General features: G+C 43.4%; 1 protein-coding gene across 1 annotated transcript in view; it reads right to left on the bottom strand.

Annotated features, from left to right (window-relative positions):
* LOC310799975 (growth factor receptor-bound protein 10-like) overlaps positions 1–22500 on the bottom strand; it is a 201318-nt gene that overhangs the window by 104228 nt on the left and 74590 nt on the right. The gene's annotated exons all lie outside the window — the stretch shown is intronic.

Consider the following 22500-nt stretch of genomic DNA (forward strand, 5'->3'; position numbering starts at 1 on the left):
TCTTATTTCATACGCTCTCTCTTCAAAAGTGTTCGATTTTCATCATAATCTGGTTTTCCATAATAATAATAATAATAAGTTCAGTGTTTATGCCCGTGTTGCTGTCTGTTGTGTAAAACAACTAAAAGGAGAGCAGGTGATTACATGAAAGTGAGTGAGAAAAGGAGAAGATACTGAATAATGACATATAACAGTATAATCCTAATGTTAATTTAAAATTAAATATTCCTCTAAATATGGTCCAAAAAACGCCAAATTTTCCCTTCCTTACAGCACCCCCTTCCTTACAGCACCCCCTTCCTTACAGCACCCCCTACCTAAAAGTACTTCCAGCGCCACTGGTTTTACATAACCTAATTTGAAGCAGTTTTCTTATTTTTCCCAGTGAATATGTACTTTTTGTTTTTTAAGCATTGTATTCATGTCTGCACCTGCCAGTGGGCCATCACGATAAGCGTAGGATCATAATAATGTGTTAATTCCACTAGAGAGGAGAATCGCTGTTCTCAACAACAAAAGGAGGCCATTTACACCTGGCGCTAACATGTGTTTTCTGTGATCAGATTGCAATCAGATTGTGTTTTATCACTTGAAATGCCAGGTGTAAACACCCCCAAAACGCATTGAAGAAGGATTGCAATCTGATCGGCCAAACCACCTCCGGAGGTGGTCAGGGATGCATCGTGTGTACACATTGAACACAAGTGTAAATGCAATGTGTCCTCTCAATCTGGATACAGCAACTTTATGCGGATTGAGAGGACAACCATTTCTGCAATCTGGTTGCAATCAGATTGTAGAAAATGCATGTTAACGCCAGGTGTAAATGGAATCAGGCTGAAGTGATAAAATACAATCTGATTGCAATCTGATGGCAGAAAACGCATGTTAACGCCAGGTGTAAATGGCCTCAACATGTGCGCATGATATCGGCATCAGCAATCAGCCAAAAGAGGAAAACATCACAGATAGAAACTAATATAAAGAAGTAGAGTAGCCTCGTGATGGCCCGGTCACCACGATCCAAGCCTCCGTCACTATTTCAATTTGAGTGAAAAACAGTCTACCGCTCTCTATCTACATCTCCTTTGTGATTGGAAAATATTTCATAAGGGGAAACAATAAGAGACTAGAAGGGCACTCTTAGGGCTTTCACACCGGCAGGGCTCTGTGCCGGTTCCGGTTCCAGAACCCTAATCTGAACTGGCCGGCGCGTTCAGACCGAAAAAATAATTGGTTCGGAACCCGAAAAGTTGGTTCTCAGCGGAACCAAAAAATAGTTGGTTTTTCCTTGGGAACCGTGACATCATCAGTGGGCGTGTCTCGCCCCCTTCACCAAAACATGCAATATCCTGGTTGCTAATGTGGTTCCTCCTCTGGTCGTTAAGGGTGCCTGTTCAGAGGGAGGGGAACTGGTTGGAATAGCGTGAACCTCCCATGTGCTATGTCCTACCGGTGAAGCTTCCCCTGTCAGGTGAAAAGAAGCGGCTGGCTAACTGCCCATGTCTCGGAGGAAGCATGGAGCCAGTTTCGGCTCTCCCCAGATGGGCAGAGGGTGGAGCAGCAACCAGGATAAATACATTAAGTTAGCACTAATGGAGGATAAAAAGGGGGGGGGGGGGGGGGGGACTGTGTTGCTTCTGTCTCACTAGGGCCTGTACTGAGGGCCTCTATGAGGCAGGTGAGGTTAGGTGTAGTAGACCTCACCCCCAGTGGTGACTTCACTGCTGTCATGTAAAGAGATTCGATCGGCTTAAGGGGAACTTTGAGCCAGGACTCGCACCCATTAGTGTCCTCTAGAGGCATCAGCGGAGGACCAAAATGCGAGACTCATTAGCCAATGAACAGCCAGGAATGGGTCTCGCGCTACTTTTGCATGCTAAAATAAAGCTGATAATGTACAATTTGATTCAAGGGATGAAAAACCCTTTCAGAGTACAACACAAACTGTCTATTTTGCTGCAACTCGACAGTGCTGCTTTAATCCAGGACCTTACTTCCTGGAACTCTGGAGAGTAAAAAACTGGTCCATTGGAGTGAATGGAGATGTCGGGACTCTTCTATCTAGATGGCTCTGGCACCCATACAAGACAGCTGATGAGAAAGCTACAACCCGTCCACAATGTTTCATGGAGATCGGCCCAGTTGTTTTTCCCTAATCCCGCTGACAAACAGCAGAACGCGCCACAACAGAGAAAAAACAACAATAAAACAAAAATGAAATTCCTATGAGAGTACGGTGCGTCTACACTAGCCTTTGGTTTCACACAGTCAAAGCACACGAGAGAGAGAGAGAGAGAGAGAGAGAGAGAGAGAGAGAGAGAGAGAGAGGTAAAAAAGTCCCTAGATATTGTCGGGGACTTTCCCACTTTCTATTTCAGTTTCTCTATTCATCATTTCAGCCTGGCCCGGGATTTGAACCCTCGCCCTTTCTCGGTTCGTGGTGTACCGGCATGACCTTGGGCTGCCTAAGAAGAAATAAGGGAAAACACACACACACACACACACACACACAGTAACCAGTTCTGTTGGAGTGCTCAATCAGCAAGATTGTCTTAACGACGCACAACTGTGAGTGCCCTCGGAGGCAAATCTCCAGGGATAACACACGGGGATAACACACAGGGATAACACACGGGGACAAGTACCAGCCTGCTCAGTTCAACTCCCAACCAGCGGAGTTCACGGGAAAGGCCTCCGCTCTAAATTCACCACACATGTATCCAACGTTCTGCTTTTAAAAGTCTTCTCAGTCTCTTCTCAAAGCCCTTGTTAAAAAAAAAAAAAAAAAAACTTGAGTCAGATTTAAATTTGTGAATTTAAATTGATTTGATTTCAATTGATTATTGATTTTTTTTTTTTACTTGAAGAGCGTTCAAAGTTTGAAGTGAATGAATGAATGAATGAATGAGCTTTATTTGTCACCGTTACAAAAACAAGTTTAAGAACAACGAAATTGAAGCAATCCCCTATAGGTGCGTTAGACAAGACAATACAATAAGTCAAGGTAATAAAGATAAGGTATTTAAAAAGTAACGAGGTAATAAGGATAAAAGTGTTCAGTGTATAAAGTATGAGGTAATAAAAAAAGTAAAAAAAAAAAAAAAGTAAAAAGTGTCTAGTTTCAAGTTTGTTCTGTGTACACTCTTGTACACTGTAAAGTATGAGGTAATAAAAAAAGTAAAAAAGTAAAAAAAAGTGAAAAGTGTCTAGTTTCAAGTTTGTTCTGTGTACACTCTTGTACACACTTGTACACTGTAAAGTATGAGGTAATAAAAAAAGTAAAAAAGTAAAAAAAAAAGTGAAAAGTGTCATTTCAAGTTTGTTCTGTGTACACTCTTGTACACACTTGTATACTGTAAAGTATGAGGTAATAAAAAAAGTAAAAAAGTAAAAAAAAAAGTGAAAAGTGTCTAGTTTCAAGTTTGTTCTGTGTACACTCTTGTACACACTCTTGTACACTGTAAAGTATGAGGTAATAAAAAAAGTAAAAAAGTAAAAAAAAAAGTGAAAAGTGTCTAGTTTCAAGTTTGTTCTGTGTACACTCTTGTACACACTCTTGTACAATGTAAAGTATGAGGTAATAAAAAAAGTAAAAAAAGTAAAAAAAGTGAAAAGTGTCTAGTTTCAAGTTTGTTCTGTGTACACTCTTGTACACAGAACTGAAGCTCTTGTACACAGAACTGGGCTGAAGAAATTTGGCAAAAGCCAAAATTAAGAACATATTGTTTATTTAAAAAAGATTATAAATGTGAAAAATATGTTTTGTATAATTTGTCCAAAAGTCAGAGATGGCTCTGTGCACAGATAAGATGTGGCATCCTACCATTACATATTGAAACAGGAAGATACAGAGGGGTAGCTGAAGAGGATAGAATATGTGAATACTGTGAGTTGAATGAGGTGGAGAATGAAATTCATTTCATTTTATATTGTCCTTTGTATCATGACTTGAGAGAAATAATGTTTAAAAGAGTCCATACTCCTGAGCTAAATATGATAGATAGTGAGAACGGAGTAATACTCAAATTTCTTTTTGATAATATTTTTGCATTCCCTGAATTTCTTTCTAAAGCGTGGGACAGGAGGAGAAGGTTGACGTATAACTGATAGAGTTTATTCTTATTTATTTTTTTGTTTTATTTTCGTATTCTCTGTGCAGGTATGTATGAATGTATATGTATGTATATGTATAGGCATATTATGTCTGCATGTACATATACTCTCTAATTTGGGCTGCACTGAAAGCTTCTGGTTGGGTAACATACCAGAATGTTATGTTTTGTTAAATATTGAATGTTGATGTGTCTGATAATCCCATGTGGGATGGGTCATGTAATTGTCCTGACACGAAAATAAAATATTCATTCATTCATTCATTCATGTACACTCTATACTTCGGGACGGTCACTCCACTTAGCATATTTCCCAGTCCTATATATACACAGTCCTAAGGCATCGACAATGAACTTGGTTCTGTGTGCACATTTTTGAGCTCCATTGAAGGGAAGCTCACATCTAATTGCATATCAGTGGTGAAACTTTGATGAATGCGGGTCAACTCGGCGTAGCTCTTTCTAAATGACAATCGTAACGGCGACTCTGTCTTGTGATGAATAATTCTTCATTATGAAAGGGAAACCTCTCTCATGAGTACACACCAGACAATTGGACTCGAGTCATAGGGACTCGGACTCGAGTCGACTCGAGTCGCAAATTTGACGACTTCCGACTCGACTCGGACTTGGAAGGTAAATACTTGAAACTCGACTCGGACTTGGAAGAAAATGACTCGAAACTCGACTCGGACTTGTGACAAGATCAGCCGAGTGCACCAGCTGGGCGTACGCCTAGGTTTACACGCTACGTCCGATGTAGAACTCAAAGTTACGACTAACTTAATTTTATGACTAGTGCACCCTGTATGCGCTGCGTCTGTGTATGGAGCAGGCGTAAAAGTTACACCCAAATGCGTAGCTACTCACTGACAGCTGTCTCATCTTGATCTGCGCGTGATGCGGCCGGAATCTTCTCCAAAAATATCGATCGATATGTGCTGTAAATAGACGCATCAGCAATGTAATGCAGTGTAATGTAATCAGCGTCTTGGTACAAGGCTAATGCGTCGGAAGATCTTTCAATTTCTTCCTGACTTTGTCAACTGCCCGCAGTGCGCAGTCTGCCATCGCATTCAGTACTGATTGCACTTGTGATCAAACTGCTTGTGTTGGCGCTGTTAAATTGAGCTGTGAGAACGTTTCTATGCTTTGAATACAACTCTATAAGTTTGAGCTGAGTTGGAGCTGTCTGTCAGCTGTCTGGAGCTCGTCTGAGAGAAGTGTGTTGCTTGGCAACAAGCACGTATTAACGTGAAGGCGCACGTCTGCAGCCTAAACAATCTCTGCCTTGTCATTTTTTCTAACCTGTGACTCGACTTGACATAACCTATGACTCGACTCGAGACTTGACTTGAAATAACATTGTGACTTGACTTGACTTGACTTGCCGACAAAAGGAAAGACTTGGGACTTGCTTGAGACTCGGGACCAATTGACTTGAGACTCGCTTGGGACTCGGATCAGAGAGACTTGGACAATTGTCTGGTACACACAGCCACACATCTCATCACTGCATCTAACAGCCCACAACCATGCTGTAATATGCAATAAAAACCACTAGGGGGAGCCAAGTATATACGTAAGTATAGTATGATAATATGTATTGTGTAGAGCAGGGGCTCATGACATAGGGGCCCCTATTGGATGTGATTTTAGCCAAGGAACACAATCTGAGAAGATAGATAGATATGTTTTACAAATACATGTACAAATATATAAAATAATTACTATATCTGTGCTATCCTCTACTAACAGTGAAACTAAACTATTTAATTATTTTTGCTAGGGACTCCCTAGGATCTGGGGGACCCCTGGGGGTCCACTTTCTAGTCTGCTGATATAGAGCCACAATAGATTCATTTGCCTTATGTTATGATACCAGAGACATTTTTTTTCAGTTATCCTTCTGGTTGATTTTGTCTGTGGTAATAATGTGCAAAATGGATGAATATGATTTTTGTGTGCACTGACCAAATATGACACATGCCCCAAAAAAGACAGTTGAACTATAACATAGATTTCCTCTTTGAGCTCCTACTACTCTATTCAACAGCTTCTATCCCTGAACTACTAAAATATGCTATGTGAATGAATGAATGAATGAACGAATGAATGAACGAAGGAACAAAAGCCTCTCAAGTCCCATTGTTTAGCTTTTAGTACACAGGCGTACTGTAAGATGTCCAATAGAGACAGTCCGCATGTCTGGGAACGCCCATACAGGCTCTAGGAACGCCCACAATAGACGCTGGGTTAGCCTGGGGGCGGGGTCAGGGTGGGGTAAATCCCCCGTTCTATCCATTCAGCAAAGTTAGAATTTAGCTGATAGCCCAGCCCAGGCAGACAAAAGGTTGCTTTGTTGTTTCTCATGATGTTTGATGTTTTTCATTAGTATTCATTCAGCAGTATTGCTTTTAGGAATGCACAATATATATCGGGCTGATAGATTATCGGCTGATAATGGGAAATGTATATTATTATATATTATTCAGATAATTAAATTATAGACGAATAATATCCATACAAAACTAGTTGTTTACAAGGAAAAACTCTTTTGGATAAAATTACATAGGTTGAGGCCACGTCTCGTCATAGATGTTGGTTTAGCTGGCTCAGCCTGGCTGGGGGCGGGGTCAGGGTGGGGTAAAAAACCCCGTTCTATCCATTCAGCAAAGTTAGAATTTAGCTGCTAGCCCAGCCCAGGCAGACACGATCGGGGATTTAACCACAGCAGTAAACGCACATCTGAGCAGACGTCTTGTGTTCTGCTCTAGAACCCCTAAACCTGTAGTTTAGAGCCGCAGCACCGTCTTTTGGTGAGTCAGCCCATGAGATATATGGGCGGTTTTACCCCACTCGCGCGCCAGCCGTTTAACATTTTGTGGGCGTTCCCAGACATGTGGACTGTCTCTATGTTCTTGAACAAAACGCAGCCTTATAACTGGTGACATGAACGTAGCTTGGCCACACCTCCGGGGGGCGCGGGTGAGGGACAGCTGTCTCGCTCGTCAGTCTTTGAGAGCGCTCCTGTCATTAAGGTGTGAAGGACAGTGTGGACACTGTTCCCCACACACAGTTTGACCAACGATTTGCTTCAATTTGGGCTGGCAAAGGATTCAGACAGAGCCTGGCTAATGGACACTAGGGCTGGGTTAAAAAAGAAAATCTATATATCGATATTGAATCAATATTCATGTGAAGGAACAAGTATCGATACATAAATCCCAGGATCGATCTTTTAACACATTCACTGCCAGCCTTTTTTTTTTACTGTAGGTAGGTTCTGCCAGAGTTTTTTTTTGAGGATTCTGGCTCATTTTACAAGAGCCGAGGATTATTTTCTGCTTTGACTTTGTGAACACAAAGTTCACAAAAGTACTAATAGAATGTGTGCTTTCTCTGTCTAAAAGAGTTAGTTTGTAGAGTTAGTAGTTATGTAGATATTAGCCGTTGAGTACAGCATGGTTTCATCGTCTGAGACTGAAAGCTGAGATAATCGCAGTTTTGTGAAATTCAATCAAACAGGCAGAACAGTCACTTTAACCATTTATTTTTGGCATCAGTGAGAGATCAGACATCTAAACAATATAGTTCTGAACGCCCTCTCCTTCAAACTCCTCCCTCCGTGGGCGTGTCTGGTGGCTTTCAGCCCCGTTTGTGACAAGCGAGTGTTCTGCTGCTGCTGCTGCGAGTTTGAGCAGCCTCCCTCCCTGGCAGCGAGTGTGGATAGGGCTCACTCGTGTCTTGGGTTTGAGAGCTTTGATGAAGCTTTGTGCGATTCTAGGCTTTATGCTGCGTGTTTCAAAGTGTGTTTTCCACCCAGTCTATTTTTGGAATCCCCCACCGCCAGCTCCCAGCGCGATAATGCGCGAAAGTGAAAGCGTTTTCGCCAATCCATTTTACAGTAGAGAATGGTTTCCTCGCGCGTTCCCCTACAGTTTTGGCTCTGCTTTTGCTAGTGTGGAGAGCACTGTCGCCACTTAGTGGGTCCGTGGAATGGGTTGTACATGTTCGCCGGCTCCAATATTTTTATAGGAGACGTGGGGGGCATTGATCCACGTAGCACCGTCAAAAAAAAATATATTTTTTTTTTGACGTCTCAACTCGTCATTGGCAGTGAACGTGTTAAAATGCATTTTACAGAAAAATAAAAAAATAAAAAAAATAAACAGGCTGTAATATTATAGGCTGTGTGTGGTAGTTAGAACATAGTTTCAAGTTGACGTTTATTTATGTTTGTAGTTGAAACAAAAACATAAATACTGTAGGCTACATGTGCATTGTGCATGCACCATGAGCCAGATGTACAGACCTCAAATCTGTTTGCACTATAATGTTTGTGAACTGGAAATGTTCATGAGCTGTATTTAATTGTATTTAATTTTATTTACAAAGCATTTATACTTTATGAAACACTGTTTACAGTTACTGCTGTTCAATGATTCTGTTGTATAGTGGAAATCTAAATGTGTTTGGCTTCTCACAGAAGACTGTAAAGAAAGAGACAGAAGACTGTAAAGAAAGATAAGATGCTGAATGACTATGTTGGTCATGTGTAAATAAAAAAGAATTCCATGATGCAACTGCTTGCTTTATGGTCAATTCTTAATGTAAATATTAATAATTTTTAATAATGCACCAGGTTAGAGGGTTCCTTGTACAATTTACAGCATTAGTTCTTTGAGAATCTCTTCCATTACCAAAGCAAAACTGGTATTGTAACTAAAATATCGAATCGTATCGTATCGGAAATCGTATAGACTTGGGACCTTGTGTATCGGAATCGTATCGTATCGGGAAGTCAGTGGCGATACCCAGCCCTAATGGACACACAGCATGCATTTTGCAAAACTGCAGCAAAGAGTGGCAGGCAGAGTGAAAATAGTAGCTCCAGGTTAGCTGGTTCGTTGTACACATCCCCTTCCTGGGATGGGGCGGTGTAACTTGGCGCAGTACGGTGGCGCAGTCGGTAGCGCTGTCGCCTCACAGTCAGAAGGTCCTGAGTTCGATTCTCGCCTGGGACACTGTGAGCGCTGTGGTTGTGTTCCCCCCATATCTTCAGTGCCCACTGCCCAGGTGGGGTATCTCGTCATAAGGGCCTTTCTCTCTGTGTGTGGAGTTTGCATGTTCTCCCTGTGCTCCCCCAGGGGGTTCCTCCGTATATATAACCCCCCCACTAAAAACATGCAGAAGATCAGATCGTCATCCGACCAGTGACGACAACATCCGAAGTTGGTCCCCGGGCGCTGTACGAGAAAGCGACCACTGCTCCTGGCCTGCCCCCCGGAGGAAAGGACATGCCTGGATGGGTTAAATGCAGAGGACACTTTTCACCGGCCACCGTCAGCATGAGTGTGTTGTGGCCGCATGCATGTGTTGTGGTGTTCGTGTGACAATAAAAGACGGGCTTGTCCGTTCAGAGAGTTTTTTTTTTTTTGTTTACTTTGTCTCCAGCACGAGTGGCTAATGCTAAAGCTAATCTATGCCCTTTGAGGAGCTTCTGCTGAAAAGGTGTCAGGTAGCCGTATCACAGGTGCCTGTGAATCACAGGCGGGTAATCTGCAGGTATTAATAGACAGGTAAGCTGCAGCAGCTACTTATAGATCTGTGCCACAGGGACAGGGTGCGTATGAGGCCAGAGACAAGGCTGAGGACACTACAGGACACAGCATGCGGGACAAGACCTGAAGACAGATAGCACTGTCATTATATTCATTCAGCACCCGTCATATAGTATGGGACACTAAAGAATCAGGAATGTGTCTTCTCTTTAGGACAACGTATGTCACGAGCAGTGTTGGGCAAGTTACTGAAAATTGGTAATTAGTTACAGTTATTAGTTACTTCTGTCAAAAAGTAATTTAATTACTTTAAAGTTACTAGTTACTTCAAAGTAATTAGTTACTAGGGAAAGTAACTTTTGCGTTACTTTTCAAAGTCCGCTTCGATTGTTATTCATTCACATTATGTTAGCCTATCAAGGTCATGAGCCTCTGGGGCTCGGGCTGCAGCTGCAGCTCTCTACCCGGACTGAGCATCAGAAACCGAATAATCTTCTGAAGTTGTCCGTTATTTTTCATGTCCTAAAGTAACGAGTAACTAGCCCAGTTACTTTTTTAGTAACTGTAACTGAGTAACTAAATTTGAAAAGTAATTAGTTAGATTACTAGTTACTGCAAGAAGTAGTTAAATTACAGTAACTAGTTACTTAGTAACTAGGTACTCCCAACACTGGTCACGAGTCGTCATGCAGACATAAATGCAGTCCGCATCAGGGCTGTGGTGGGGGTAAAACAGAAATTGGGATGAGAAATTAGTATATTTCCCATTGACCTATATATATATATATATATATATATATATATATATATATATATATGACATATATATAATGGACCAACATAGCTCATTGACTTTGACACAGCAAAATGAAGCTCACTTCCGGATATAATTTGATTTCGTTTGATTTGTTGAATGGATTAATGCTACACGGAAGTACGAGGGGAGGGGGCGGCTGCCCCTAGCGGCTGCCGGGGGAGTTTCCGAATTTGCCCTGTCTCCCTTATCGCCGTAATGCATTATGGGTAGTCAGCTACTGTGGCTAATGTAGCCGCTAACGCTACTTACTTTACATTGCAGTAAAACGGCACTGAATGACCAAATTGATTTAACTTTTAACCATTTCGAGAAACACTGTTTCCATACGGACCCCCAGCGTTGGTTAGTTGTTGTTTATAACGTGACTCTATTTAAAACCTTATCGTACTCCGGTTTCTGTGCTGAATCCAATGGTCTGAATACAGAGAAGGCTTAAGGCTTTATCTAACGGTATAAATAACGTTAAATGGTCCGCATTGTTATGGACGTTAGATGTATGGTATCTATATAGTTACGTGTGTCTACTAACATTATTAAAATATCATAAAGTAACGCTATTTTCTGATAATTTGCTCAACTATACTTGCTACCTGATGCCTTGCGGCACATTGCTGCCTCTACCGGTCGGAAGTATTACTGTTCTTTTTATCCGATGTTTGTCGTCAATTTTCCTCGAAATGGGGCTATCATTTGGAAAACGGAGCACGTTAGAGCATGAAAAAGACTTGAAATTGTTTTTTCAGACCATACACTAATTTGGAAAGTGTTCATTTAATACATAGACCGAGAGAGAAGTTGTCTCGTTTCCCATATAGTTGAATGGTGATGTTCCTGGGAGTGCTACACAAGCTGCGACCCCCACTGGCCATTTGGAAATAATGCAATTTCCGCATTGGCGTCAAAAATAGGCAGGCTGAAATGCCCACTGATATTTCCTAATAATACTGTAATAATGAAAACCCCAAAAAATGGCTGGAAAATCAACATTGCCCATTATAATAAATCACTCCCACTATATGGGAGTGAGAGAAAGCGAGTGGGAGAAAAGAACTCTCCTAGTAAAGCCAACCTAGATTGGCCTCTGGAGGCAATTGATTGAACTGTCTGCTTACAAAGACACACAATTGGCAAAGTCCCACGTTTGACATACGATTGAGTGCGTCGCAATCAGTCACACGATCGAACACAAAGGTCCACCCAAATGCAGGGCAGACAGATGGATCTGACACAGGGGGGAAATAATAACACGAAGATCGTGGAGCTGGGAGCAAACCGTGCTGGTTTGTCTCTTCAGAATCAGAATCACTTTTATTGCCACAGTATGCAAGTTACATACAAGGAATTTGTCTTAACACATTGAATGCCAGCCATGTTTTCATTCCTGTAGGTAAGTTGTGCCAGGGGTGTTTTTGACGATTCTGGCTCATTTTAGAACAGCCGAGGATTCTTTTCTGTTAAGAATTCATGATCACCAATCATCTAAAAATAACTAATAGAATGTGTGCTTTCTCTGTCTAAAAGAGTTAGTTTGCAGAGTTAGTAGTTATGTAGATATTAGCCGTTGAGTACAGCATGGTTTCAGCGTCTGGAAATTTATTCAGAGATAAATGGCTTTTTGTGAAACAGTCACTTTAACCATTCATTTTTGGCATCAGTAAGACCGTCAGACATTCTAAACAATAGTTTTGAACAGTAATTTCCTCCATAACAACAGGAAACACCCCTCTCATTCAAACTCCTCCCTCCGTGTGTCTTCTCCTCCTTCCTCCTGGCTGTACAGCGGGCGTGTCAGAAGCGCTTTTGCTGCTGCCTGCCTGTGTGCCTGCCTGCCTGCTTGCCTGCGTGCGTACGCTCCTTGTGCGAGTCAAGATGGGCCGGGGAATGCGTGGGCGATGGGCAGATGTTGATTCTGGCCTTTCTGAGGTGTTTCAAAGTGTGTTTCACCTATGATCTATTTTGCAAATCGCTCTCCGCTCTCTGTGTGCTGCTGCCGGTGCGCGGCCGCTCTCAGGCAAGACAAGTCTTGAATGGATTACTGTAAAATCGCCACGGCATTTCCTTGAACGGCTTGGTCCCGCGGCAGTTTTTTCTTTGATTTCGGTCGTCTGGGGGAGCACTGTCAACACTTAGTGGGTCGGTAAAATAGATTATACACATTATCTTGCTCCAATAGTGATCTCGAAGATGTAAAAGTTGTTGATTGATGTACCACCGTCAAAAAAAAAAAATGTTTATCTAAGACGAGTAAACTCGGCTCTGGCACTTAAGCGTTGGATTATGTAAGACGAATTATTTCGGCTATGGCACTTAAGGTGTTAAGGGGCGTTCACACCGAGATATTTATTTTTCGCTCTGTCGCTCAAGTCAACCCTTTGGAATCGCTCTGTCGCTCTGTTTAAATCGCTCATCAACAGGCACACGAAATGACGGACATGTGGGGGATATAACGTTACGCAATGTCATGCTGTTTGTCCACTACGAGCCACCGTCATTGTTTACAAGCTAAGCCTATCAGCGTGCTCCTAATGCGAGCTGCATACCGGTAGTACAGACTTCACTTCATGTCAGCTGTCAGCCTGTCAATGCGGTTTGTTGCCACACAATAAACCAGCGGTTTGTTCCAAGCCAGTGTGATCCTTGACTCGCTCTCACACGGAAGCCAATCAGCGTTGAACAGCGAGCGACTGATGCCAGCGTATTTTCGCTCGAGTTGGAATATTTCATCTTGAGCGACGAGCGTATCTTCTCCCTATCGCTCTGTCTCTGTCGCTCGGACGCCCAGCGATTATTCTCCCAGGCGAATATACGCTCAATCGCTCGTTTGCATTGACTTTGTATGTAAACTCGACGCCAGCGACTAACTTTAATAGGTCGGTGTGAACGCAGCTTTAGTGTCTGTATGCAGCGTAGCGGTCACATCAATATACAGAGATAAGAAGTAGGAAGAGAACTAAAGACAATCACAAAGCTGCAAGTGGCTATAATAGTGTTTATAGGGATAAGACTCTAAGATCAGGAGAAGACGGCTAGACTCGCACATCAACATTGTATGTTATTCCATTCCAAAATCAGGACATTGAAATGAAGGCACTATACAAGAGACACAGCACGCTCCTTCTCTGTCTTCCTCGCTCTCTGCTTCGGATTGGTTGCCTTCCATGGCAGCAGAAAGCAGATGAAAAATTGGTCTAATCAAAAACTAATCAGAGGAATAGAGTGGGTCACTACCGTAAATATTCTAAATAATAACATGCCGTGCAATTGCAAAATTTGACAGGGCAACATTTCTGTGAAAAAAATCTCAATTGCGCACTTATTACACTTACTGTGCGCTGCCGTGCCAATGGTTAACCCTTCACGTGCCAGAGGTGGCACCCGTGCCATAGGTTGCTGACCCCTGAGAGCTAGAGGTTACGGTCAGCCCTCTGTTCTGATGTTGCTTGACCTATCGGCTGCCTTTGACACGGTTAACCACCAAGTCCTCCCCTCCACACTCACTGAGCTTGGCTTCTCTGGATCTGCTCTCCGACCTCTCATGGAGATCCTTCGGAGTATCTTAGAGAGTGAGTGTGTGTGTGTGTGTGTGTGTAAATCCCACTGCTTGTCCACAGGGGTACCTCAAGGGTCAGTGCATGGTCCCCTTCTCTTTTCAACATACACCACACTTGGTGCAGTCATCCACTCACATGGCTTCTCTCATAGCATTCATATGCTGACGATAGCCTACCCAGCTCCTCTTCTCGTTCCTGCCAGACGAACGCCCAGGAACGCCACCTTCAGCTTAACCTGTTCAAGTCTGAGCTGCTCATTATACCAGCCAGTCCCTCTGTACAACAACAGATCAGTATACAGCTCCAATCAGCTCAGCTCATTCCCACAAAGTGCCAGAACCTTGGGTGTCAGGACTGATGACCAACTATACTTTAAAGTCGAACTGAACCTGTTCATCACGTGCATAATGACTCCATTTCAGACTGAAAACATAGTTTGTCTAAGATGACAGGTTGAGAGGCGGGTCATAGTATCATGTCGATGATTTTATTTGACAATTCTGGGGACAGGATTGGGCTTTGGCCAATCCTGGCGTGTTCCGCCTCCAAATCGAGTGGGATTCAGCGTGTTGTGGCGCTCCCCTCGGGAAGAGCCTTTTGACAGGAGGAGTGGAGCTCAGCGAGCCGCAGGCAGCCAGCTGCCTTCGTGTTGCCGAGCGGAGAGTGCAGCACGTCGGCCTGGAATCTCCGAAGTGCGACCCCTGACAACCAAGCTCTCGGATGCGCGCGCCATTATCGCTGCTGTAACGATACGATATCCCTGGAATGCGCGTTTTAACGAGCCAGTTACATTTCTTTGCATTCTTAGAGATTATACTTTTTGTTTTTTGTTCATGTTTCTAACAATTGGCCAAGTTAGTAGTTAGTTTATGGGATAGGAATTCTGGCAGATGACAGGCACTATTTTCGACTTCATTTGGAAGAGAAAATTATCCAGAAATGAAGATTTGATTGACAGCTGCATTTCGTGATATGATTGGTTGAAATGGGGTAGAAATATGATAGTACTAGGTGACGTCAGCAAACTGTACATTACTGTTATCAATGAAATCTTGAAAAACGAACTTTTGATGTGAAAAAGTGTGAAAAACTAAAGAAATTAGATTGTTGTGATTTGTTTTGCATACATTATTAAATAGGTGCACTGCATACCCAGGTATTTGAACTAAAAGAAAAGAAAAGAAAAGTCATTCTTGGGTTCAGCTCGACTTTAAGGAGCATGTGTCTTCTGCCGATTTGCCCTGTAGAGCATCGGGAAGATCAGACCCTATCTGACAACCTATCTGAACATGCAGCACAACTCCTAGTACAGGAGCTTATAACATCATGCCTTGACTACTGCAGGCCCTTCCTAGCCTGGGTAAACCCAGCCCCCAGTGACCTGCTCTCAGGCTCACCCTGCTTACAGTCACAAGACGCACTCTCTGATTGGCCGATCACGGCAGGACTGATGTTGGCAGTCACGCCGTCACTCATTGGCTGCGGGTCTGCGTGGGTCTTTCAATCGCCCCATAAATCGATTTGAATGGCTCGGGGTCTAGACGCTAGTGACTGGGAACTGAGAGAGCAGGTCACGTGGGGGCTGGGTTTACCTAGGCTAGGCCCTTCCTGGCAGGGCTCCGGGCATATACGCTCAAACCTCTGCAGAAGGTACAGAACGCGGTGGCGGATCTGGTCTTCAACCAGCCCAAAAGAGCACATGTCACTCTGTTGTTCATATCCCTCCACTGGCTCCTAGACTGCTGCCCGCATTCAAGTGGATTTTATTTATTTATTTATTTCGGTCATGGGCAATTAAAACATTTCATAAAATAAAACAAAAAAAGTACAAACAAAGCAGCACAAGGCTGTTAGACCGAAAAGGTGTAGGCTGAAGCTATAGCTTAAAGCGCCTATGTATATATATTTAATATGTGATTTCCAGTTAAGTCTTTCGTGCTTCCCTACAAAGCAGCAACCAAAATGGTTCTGACGTACCTGAACTGTCTCGTTCAGGTCTAGGCCATGGATGTATTAAAAGAACTGGATAGGGGACGAGCCACGCCCACCCATGCATTCGGACGGAGGCTGCTCACTGGCGCATGAAGCCATCATGGGGGCTTTTACTTCCTGATTACTTCCTGACCATGCAGCCCAAGGTGAAGTGCGCATGTGTGCCATGACATATTCCATGACGTCTCCCACCCCTCCCACCCATGCATGTAGATGTAGATGAAGAAAATACACCCGTATACGGCTCTTAGTGGCTTCTGAAGAAAAAATGACTCATAAAAAATTAATTGATCATTAAAAGAGTCGTTTTATACTTTGAGTGACACCCGGAAAAAACAGCTGCCGGGGTCCCCCATGCAAGTGGATGGGAATTTTCCTTTCTGGGCTGTATGGTGTCACGTGACTTGCAATACAGAGCTTCGCCACCATGTTCAAATGGCTTCACAGCCCAGCGCTATTCCTGGGGGCTTGGTCTAGGCTCCCTCCCATCCATTACGCTTTGCCAAGAACGGTGCCTGGTGCTGCCGCCACAACAAAGCCCTCAGTCTCTAGCCAGACTCTTCTCTTCTGTGGTTCCTCAGTGGTGGAACAAGTTACCAAACTCCATTAGATCCAGCTCTTTAGTAGATACCTTCTCACCTGATGGACTGTGTAGAGTGCATCTATGCACTCTATGCATTGCCTCTATGCGCTGCCTCGTATGTCCTGTTGGACCAGAACTTAGCGTTATGGCACTTAGAGGCCATTTACACCTGGCATTAACATGCGTCTTCTGCCATCAGATTGCAATCTGGTTGCAATCTGATGGCAGAAATGGGTGTCCTCTCAATCCGCATACAGTTGCTGTATCCAGATTGAGAGGACACATTGCATTTACACTTGTGTTCAATGTGTACACAATGCATCCCTGACCACCTCCGGAGGTGGTTTGGCCGATCAGATTGCAATCATGTACGCGTGTAGTAGCAGCACGCGTAATCCACCAGTGTCAAGTGACTGCAGGTTAGCAAGCAACAGCCAGGAAGTTAGGCATAGCAAGTTAGTCTAAAACAGGAAGTTGGGTTGTTCTGCCTTCAGAGTAAAAGCGTAATTTGTCACTTATGAAAAAAAGAGGGAAAAAAGAGCTCTGCAAGGCAACAAATGTTTAGAGAAGTATAATAGTATACAAAAATCGAAATCGAAATCGAAAGTCGAGTTTTGAGAGAAAAAAATCGTCAATTTGATTTTTAGGCAAAATCCAACAGCCCTAGTTTGTAGATTATTATGTTGATGATCGGTGGGGCAAGTTCTTTGGCATGACACCAACAATTTGCTGACAAATGCCACGATAAGCCGCTCAATAGCTTCCCATTCCAGAAATATGAAATAATGCCAGGTCATGTTCCAACAAAGCCCTACTGTTCTTCTCTCCACCAGAACACTAAGAGGTTTATGACAAACACAGCAAGTAGCTGCAGGCTCTATTAAAGTCCTATAAGAATAAAAGAAAATGAGTTCAATAACGTCAGCGAGGATTATCGCCCCACTGCGAATAGCGGCTAATAATACTAAGACGGATACTGAGGCCGCATTCAAATCTGTGCTCAGCTGATGCAGGGTAGCATTGTGAGCAGCACAGCATGTCATGTAGCTTACACGTGTCAACATGTGGGACCTGATGAAGTGCTAAAGCTGTAAAGGTAAAGTGGCACCCCCGCTGGCCACAAGTTGTCACCCACTACTTGATAATAAGTAAGAAAAAGAGAGAGAGGTAGCGAGAGAGAGAGAGCAGGGAGTTCCCCAAGCCCCGGCAGCCGGCTATTTCTCCGCCTACTGGCCTCTGGCCTACCGGTTACTTTATACACTGTAAAAAAAAAAAAAAACTAGAACGACCGCAACGCGGACTTATGCCTCCGCCATTAGTTCATTCTTGAGTCCAAATCGCCATTTGAGGCAAATTGGAAGAAATTCCGTCAAGGCGCTCCTGTGATGTTGCGTTACAGAGCTTGGAAATTGGGTGTGTGAGAGGTCACAGTGACCTTGAACTTTGACCACCAAAATCTAATCAGTTCATCCTTGAGTCCAAGTCGATGTTTGAGACAAGTTTGATTAAATTGCGTCAAGGCATTCCTGAGATATCGCGTTAACAAGCTTGAAAATGGCGTTCGAGAGCTCACCTTGACCTTTGACCTTTGACCACCAAAATCTAATCAGATCATCCTTGAGGATTCTTGAGGCAAATTTGATGAAATTCCGTCAAGGCATTCCTGAGATATCGCGTTAACAAGCTGGAAAATGGCGTTTGAGAGGTCACAGTGACCTTGACCTTTGACCTTTGACCACCAAAATCTAATCAGATCATATTTGAGTCTAAGTCGATGTTTGAGGCAAATTTGATTCAATTCCGTCCAGGCGTTCCTCAGATATCGCGTTAACAAACATCGTACGGACGGACGGACGTACGTACGTACGGACGGACGGACGTACGGACGGACGGACGGACAACCCGGATCCATAATGCCTTCGGCCTGGCTATCGCCGGCGGAGGCATAAAAATGCACCTGAACGCAACATACAAGATACCCGCTGAATAAGTGTCCAAATGTTCATGTCATTCTGGCCAATACTCCACTTCTGTTATAGCATTTCAGTCTGGAATATGGAATATCTTTCAATAATCTTTATGACTAAAAGGCATTTTTGTGGTCCTCTCTATCATCAAAGTTCCTGGGTTACGGGCATGACAATATTTGTTCGGCCCCCTGCAACAATTTGGGTTTGCAATATGGATATTGTTTTATTTATAATTAAATTGAGCATTGGGCCTGTATATGAATGTTTATTTGTATTATTTCAATTGTCACACTCATGGATACATATTTGAGGTTTGTTTATTAATTGGGAAAAGGACCACTGGAACAAACGCCGCGAACATGATCCGGCTACTTTTTCAATCTGACTGGCTACTCAAAAGTTTGGGGAACTCTCTGAGAGCAAACAGCAAATGACAACGTAATGAAGTTCTTAAGAGATACTGGGCCCTATCTTGGTACAGGCGATATCCCCCATTAGCGCTTGCGCACCTGTTTGCGCGTGCCTTAACGCAGGCAAGATAACAGTCCGCCTTGCGCATTTTGTCCAGGTGTTGTGCCGAGTTTTGCACCCCCGCCCCGGCAGCAAAAAAAGCATCCCCACCTCACGGGAGCATAATTGTAATGATTTATACAGAAACATAACTGTTTAAAAATGATATAATTGTTTGGGTATAGACGTGACCTCCCTGGTTTTAAGTTAAAACAGCCCCAAAATCTCGTGCGGATGCCATACTCGCGGGGGAGCATAATTTATCACAACAACGGGCGCAAACGCAGATTAGAGGCGTGCCAAATCATTTATGCATTTGGGCGGTGTTAACCACCAGAATTACTCACAGGTGTGGCCTGGCAATGCCTGGGCGTTACATCAATCAGATTGCCGTCTTGCTGTCCATGTAATACAGTTTGCGTGAGGCATGCTGTACTTCTCCCCATGCGTAATGTGGATAGGTGTATGCCTATTGACTGTATATATTATCCCTATCTCATAACGACACCATCACATCATATACCTGTTAAAAACATCTGAGTTTTGATGCAATTCTGGTTATTTTGTTGACTGGGGTGGGACAATAGAAACGTGTTTGCAGCGGGTAAACGGCGGAAACAAAATAAAAGATTGGAGGATTTACAGTGGACTCAATTAAAACTCGACGTTTCTGCGCTGCACGGAGAGTATGGTGCGCTCCAGCGCAGCGAGGTATTTTTCCGCGTAAGGCCTTGGCCACACTGATCCGTGGTGTCTGTCCGTGTGCGTTCATTTCTCTGTTCACTTCCATTCATTTTCAATGACAACTGTCCGACTGTCCGTGGAGCACTCAGAAGCGTACGTATCCAGAAAATTTGCATACGTTTTGATGGACAGAAAGTTGAAGAGGGATGAACTTTTTCTGGATGGACGTATCGGATGGTCGGATAGTCACTGTCCGTTTAGCCAATCAGAGTCGAGGTCTCGAGAGGAGGCGTTCCGAGATTTGTTTCAACTTTTCAAAGAAGATGGCGGCCGAGGCGGTGAAGGAGGCTATAATTAATGCTGTGTTCACCATCCCACCACCACAACGTGATAGTCAGTGTCACCGTCTGATTTCACCATCTAATCTGGTCATTCGGTGGCATTTTATTGCCACATAAGTAACGTAGCGCACAGAGCTAACAGCTAGCTGACGCCAGCTTTCTTCTTCTCTGGGTTTATAGGCGGGTCGCTGACACCTTCAAGGTGCTTACCGCCACCTGCTGTACAAGTAGGTTACTTGTACATGCAACGGACATAAATCTATCCGTCTATCCGTTCTGTCCATTTTATGACGGATCAGTGTGGCCAAGGCCTAAGAGGTCCTTTTCAAAGCTCTTAGCGCAAAGTAATTGCGCGTTGCTGACGATAGGATAATGCCATCTATCCCCACATTTTAGCGCTGAAACGCCTGCTTTGGCATGTGGCACGCCTATGCCCAGTACAATTATAACAGGCGTGCGCTTGTGTCCGCCCCCAATTTGCATTGTGCACGGCGTTAAATGAGCGCAAATGCTAAATTTGCGCTTTTGGGAAGTTAGGGCCCACTGAGTTATCAATATAGAGCAAGTAAAAGAAAAAAGAAAAACCATAACCAGATAACAGAAGCTGTGTCAGCACCGTCACTCAGGACACACAGAGGATGAATGGCATTTCTTACTCTGTAATACCAACATATTACAGACACTATTTCACTCATTTAAAATCATTTAACACACACCTAGGAGTTGATCTGTATACAAAACAGCTGAAGCAAAACAACAACCTCTATACACAGCTCTTTTGTCAACAGGAAAAGTCTAAAGTTGAAATCAAAACCATTTGAGGACTATGTTTTACACTTTCCTACACCTCGACCCCACCTGTGCCGATTAAAAAAGGCCATTTCTCGAATGTGAAACCCATCTGTGCTCGTCCCTCTGCCCTGTTCTGCTGAGCTCCGTTCATCTGGGCTCGTCCCTCTGCCCTGTTCTGCTGAGCTCCGTTCATCTGGGCTCGTCCCTCTGCCCTGTGCTCCTGAGTAGAGCCCGACCGATACTGGATTTTGGAGGCCGATGCCGATACCGATATTAGGAAGTAAAAAAAAAATTGATATTGATATATCGATATATCGGCCGATATTCTTATATTATATAATACACATTATAAAACGGCTCTCTCAAATCAAGCAATCTGATTGGTTCACAGCCATTGTATAATTCCAGTAACCGAGTTCAATAACCCATGGCCATGGGTTATTGGTTGCCATGGCAACTCTCTTACTAAGAGAGTAATAATAAGGCTTACCTCAAATGACAACGTAGAAAAGAAAAATGGCGGAGACAGCTGTCAGATCCTTGTGAATCGATCTTCGCTTATAACTTTACTAATACTTCGCAGAAAATGATGTTTTGTACAAGAATAGATGCGGGCTAATGTCTTCTTTGCAAAAAAAAGGCTGTTAACCCCGCATTTAACCCCGCAACGTTAGTTGGTGTCGGGCTTTGCAGAAAGCATTCAGCTTCTCAGCAAGCGCTGAGAATGCAACGCTGCGCTCGCGCTGCCTGTCGGGGTTTCCAGAAAGCTCTCAGCTACTCAGCAAGCGCCAGGATTGGCCAATGTCAACTTCAGTCTCCAGAACGATCCAATCAAATCACCCGCATGTTCTTGCGGTCCCGCCTTACAGTAGTGTTTCAACTGACTCTATCAGAATGACATGCCAGTCGGAGTCGGACTTATAGTATTATTATTATTATTATATTATCATACTTGGAAACCGTTTTATAAAAGCAATATAGCACTCGAGCTGCGTGTGTTGTGGAATATATCCCCCTGCTCAGCAGTTATCCCACTCGGCCTGCGGCCTCGTGGGATAACAGCTGATCAGGGGGATATATTTGGCACAACACACTGGCTCTCATGCTATATTGCTTAATTATATTACACAATTATTTTGCAATGATCCCTCAAATATCAAACACTTGACAAAGATATGACTTGACATGACTTGAGATATGTAATGTAGGCAGGATATTTTACAGCTTATCAATACACTTTATTGTCCAAAATGACATCAATGCAATGAAAAAGTAAACCGAACTCGGAGTTGAATAATTATAAATAACTAGAAATACAAAAACACAACCAGAACAAATATAAAATAGAACTTGAGTTAAGAAAAAAAGATCAAATATACACGACATGGTGTCGATAACTTAAAAAATACAAAATAAAAAAATATCGGCCAACATATCGGCCGATAATATCGGTGAACCGATATAACGGTCGAGCTCTACTCCTGAGCTCCGTCCACAGCCAGGAGAAATGACAATGTCATTTCTGCTCCATTTATTTCCCATGCCGGCGCGAAGCGTTCCGATTCGCTCGCCGAGCCCCGC

This window comes from Poromitra crassiceps (genome assembly GCF_964638095.1).
Source record: "Poromitra crassiceps genome assembly, chromosome: 29".
Classification (NCBI taxonomy): Eukaryota; Metazoa; Chordata; class Actinopteri; order Beryciformes; family Melamphaidae; genus Poromitra; species Poromitra crassiceps.